The sequence below is a fragment of the Mesoplodon bidens genome, assembly GCF_964165515.1.
Source record: "Mesoplodon bidens genome assembly, chromosome: 2".
NCBI lineage: Eukaryota > Metazoa > Chordata > Mammalia > Artiodactyla > Ziphiidae > Mesoplodon > Mesoplodon bidens.
In genome coordinates this window covers 105,948,507-105,952,950 of record NC_138177.1, presented here as the reverse complement: position 1 = coordinate 105,952,950, position 4,444 = coordinate 105,948,507, and the positions used below count along the sequence as shown (strand labels likewise).

At 41.6% G+C, this 4,444-nt stretch overlaps 1 pseudogene across 1 annotated transcript; it reads right to left on the bottom strand.

The window, feature by feature from the left end:
* Positions 1-1,208: 1,208 nt before the first annotated feature.
* On the bottom strand, positions 1,209-1,370 carry LOC308612208 (annotated as a pseudogene). The gene has a single exon. The product of its transcript is annotated as an uncharacterized misc_RNA (transcript).
* Between the last annotated feature and the right edge of the window lie 3,074 nt (positions 1,371-4,444).

The window sequence follows — 4,444 nt, the reverse complement described above, 5'->3', positions numbered from 1 at the left end:
CAGAGAACTCACTCCTCAAGCCATCCTAGCGCATTTCATACCCTGCAAGCTGCCTCTCCTGGCACAAAACCCATGCTGTAAGAAACGTCTATAACATGTGATCCCACTGAACTTCAGGAGACTAAGCCCAAATCAGCAGGAAATGGTTGCTGTTTGGAGGGGCGACAACATGAAATGCCAGCCCAAACAAAAAACTTCTCTACTTTCAAGGAAGATTTGTATTTCAATCCAGCAGACATTTATTGAGTACCTTCTATGACCAGAGCCTGTGCTATGTACTTTCACATATCTCTTTTGTCACAAAAAATGATTTTGTTGGGATGCACTAAAGTAATAGAAGTTTCCTATTTAAATAAATAAGTAAATAAATAAGGGCTTCCCTGGTGGCACAGTGGTTAAGAATCCGCCTGCCAATGCAGGGGACACGTGTTCGAGCCCTGGTCTGGGAAGATCCCACATGCCACGGAACAAGTAAGCCCCGGCACCACAACTACTGAAGCCTGCGTGCCTAGAGCCCGTGCTCTGCAACAAGAGAAGCCACCGCAATGAGAAGCCCGCACACCGCAAGGAAGAGCTGCCCCCGTTCGCCGCAACTAGAGAAAGCCCGCACGCAGCAACAAAGACCCAATGCAGCCAAAAAGATAAACAAACAAATAAATAAATTTATATTAAAAAAAATAGAGTGTACCCTGTGGTTAAAAAGGGCACATTTAGAATTTTCTCTGATTCTCCTATTCTTGGGAAGGGATGTGATTACTGTCTTAAAAGCAAGCTCATTTGAATGCCCAAACATCAGTTGTAGACACTTATTTCATTCTTTTCTTTAATCAAGCTCCATGTTTTTCAATCCTTATTGTGACTAAGAATTAGGGCTATATACCCACTTAATTAATTAATTGATTATTGATTGTTTTTTCTTTATCAACAATTTTACTCAAGCAATAAGCAATTTTACTCAACATACTTAAAAGACGAGACGTAACAAAAGATTTCAGGAGAGATAATATACCAAAGTCATACATATCACAGCGAGGCCATGTTGAAGCTCATTAAAATGTTTTCCTTCCCGGGTAAGAACACTTGCTCTTTCTCTCTCTTTCCCTGTCTCTCACTGTCCATCTCTCTTGATTTATTTATTTTTTCCCCTGGGGGTTCTCTGGTTGAAATCAAAGCAAGATTTTGCAACAGCTCAGGAGACTGGACTCCATCTAGCGCGTTCCCAGGAAAAACATGAGTATGACATTGATAAGCAGGACTACGATCACTGCAAAAACGACGACAGTTTGCACGTCCAGGGTCATGGTGCAACGCAGAACACTCTAGTGCTCCAGATGGGGAGATGCCAGTCTCTGTTCTGTCAGACTGTCCATATAGCCACCATGCTAGAAAGGAGAAGAGGAAGTCGAGTGGTTAGGGAAGGGCTGGGTTTGGCGCCCAAGTATGGTACGGGAGAGAAGGAAGGAGCCATGGGGACAGGGTGCTTGCTTCCTCCCTTCTCGGGACTGAGCTGATCTTCCTTCCCTAGCTGAGAAATCTTAGCTTACGCTGAAGTCCCAGCATGCTCTCTCGGGCTCCACGGAAAAGGCAAAATCCTGACTTTGAAAGTGAAAGGCGGGAGGAACCAGCGCGACATTCTGCGGCGCCTTCTCGGGCTGTCTGTCCGTGGGTGCGTCTGGTCTGCCTACCTGGCTACCGGTCAGCCTCCGTCTCCCCTACTCCAATTCGGTCGCTTTCTTACCCTCGCTCTGTTCGTGGGGCTCCCGGCTGCCAGCCACTCTTTCGGTCCCTGCCTTGCCAGCCCTCTTCCTCTTTTCTCCCCCTATGTACCCATTTTAGAAAATTTTCAAGAATAACTTTGAGTTATGCAATGTTCCACCTTCAGGCTGACTTTAGTGCTTAACACCTGCTTCAGATACGACCCTTTGATAGACTAGGACTGGAGAAGCTGCCAGTGATTCTGATGTCCACGTTGGTGTCTGAATGGCTTTCTCCTTATATGATTTCGTCCCTGGCCCCAGCGATTGGTTCAAGAGGTTAGCACGTGACCCAAGTTGAAACATCACAACTCTCTCCCAGGATTTTCAAAGTGGAGCTATAGAGATTCACACACTATCTCCGTTCTGGTTGCAGCCCCCTGAGAGTGTGAGCCTGAAGCCACCCTTGAAGAAATAGAGAGACAACTCCGATGGTGCTGGAGCCTTTGGATCCCATCTTTCCTCAGGCAGGCTCTATCCTGCCCTTTACACGATTTAGCTATGTGAGTCAATAGATTTTCTGCCTTCTTAGGCAAAAATTGGGGTTTTGTCTCCTGCAACCAAAAGACTTCTGACTAAGTACATCAATGAAATATTTTTTTACACTTACCTGAGAGGGAGTATGCTATAATAGAAGGCATGCTGGACTTGAAATAATATTAGAAAGAACTGAATTTTATGAGGTACCAAGGACCTATTATTGACATGTAGTGTTGGGATAGAGTGTGAGAGAGATTTGGCTCGGAATCAAGTGGTTCATTCAGCCCAGCTCAGGGGCTGGTCAGCCTGCTGCTGGGACCCAGATGCATCAGAATTAACTTCACAACCTGGTTAAGATAATCTGCTTCACGCTGTCCGTTCCCCATCGAGCTGTGGGGACTCATCTTCTTTCAACCTTAGGCCCACAGACATGGCAGAGTCCTTGCTGTCCTCCCCAGCACTGCGTTAATCCTGAGCACAAGCATGGTGAGTACCAGTCCCGAGCACTGGCTGCAGTACAGATATAATAGCTTGTGGGAACCGCTAAACCACTGAACTGCAGGAGCAGGGATAAAGAGTAGGGACGTTTAGAGGCCCACAGAAGTAGGTTTTAATTTAACTCTGTTGCTTCCTGACTCTGTGAATTCTCTGAGTGCCTGATTTTTCTATAAAGTGGGGATAATAATACTTTAAACTTTAGTGAATTTATGAGAATTAAATAACTGTGTAAAGTATATGATATACTGCCGGCACATAGTTGGCACTTAGTATGTGGTAGTTGTGTTGATGATGATGATGGTAGGTGATGGTAAATGATGGTAACATTATGACTGTAAACTATTCTCATTCTTTCCAGTAGATAAATGCAGCATAGGAAAATGGTTCTCTTTCCTTAGGGCCATGTGAAGAGTTACTAACAAAGATAGGATTCAAATAACTGACTCATTTTAGGGATTTGTGTCTTCTTATGAGCCGAAGTGTTCAAACGATAAAAGTGCTTAGCTAGTTTCATGCAAGAAGTGTGAATCACTATTATCTTGCTTTTGATTTGTTTCTATATTTCAGTTTACAGAACTAAATTTAATGGAAGTATGCTTTTAAAATGTCTTAGACCCTGATTTAGGGTGGTACTTTCTCTTAGATTATACTGGAAGCATACTTCTAAATTCTTCCTTTGTGGTTCTGATGCTTTTCAAAATTTTAAAGTTTTCTTCACATTTTTCAAAGGTAAGGCACTTTTTTCTATCTTAACAAAAAGAAAATGAAACTATTGCATTTCCCCAAAGATACGTCTTGAGGAAAAGCAGATCCCTGAGATGATATTATTAACTATCTGCTTCTTATAATTGAGGCCTCTTCTCAGACAACTCTGCTGTTTAATCTCAGCTCTCACCAATAACCTTTTCTGCTTTTTAATCAAGTGTTTAATTTCCTTGAAAGATTTTCTCAGATTTCAACTGTTACTGAGAGGATTTTCATTTTACCCTAACCCTTTAATGGCGAAATCTTGCATATCCATTATTTCAAAAAAGGGTATTTCTGTTCATCTAAGTAAATAGTTCAAGGATTTAACTTGCCTATTACTGCTGAAATGAGGAGTTATTTGGAAACTTCTTTTGCTAAATGACTATCTTGTAAAAATCAGGTAAAATTAAGCGTCTCCAAAAACCAATCTTGGACAACTCTCAATTATCTACAGCAATATAGACTAAAGCATAGATTACTAAAAATGAGACATTTCTGAACCTGATTTTGGCCATTCTTTTACTTTCTTCCAAGTAAAATGTATGTGCTTAACCCTCAGTTCAGGCTTTTCTTTCAATCCTTAAAAACCTTCTAATTTTGGAAAACATGAAATATTCATAAGGAAAAAGAGGTGGCCAGGATAACACAAAAGTCTAAGGGCAAAAAATTATTGCCATTAATATTGAAATATGTAAGAATATGTTTTTAAAATATATATATGTATAAATATATAACAAATCAATCCAGTGTGGATTTTGCCAGATTCTTCCATAGACTTCAGTAAGACTTCAACTTATCTCAGTCCTAACCTTAAACCTTAACTGACTCCCAAATCTCTATAGGGTTAGGTCACGTGTACTAAGGAATTTGGTTTTATACAAAGACGAAGTTTGGCCTTTGCTCTCAGCTTCTGGGAGGCACTCTGTCATAGGAGTGTGTTTGTTTAGAGCAGGAGCTGGCCACAC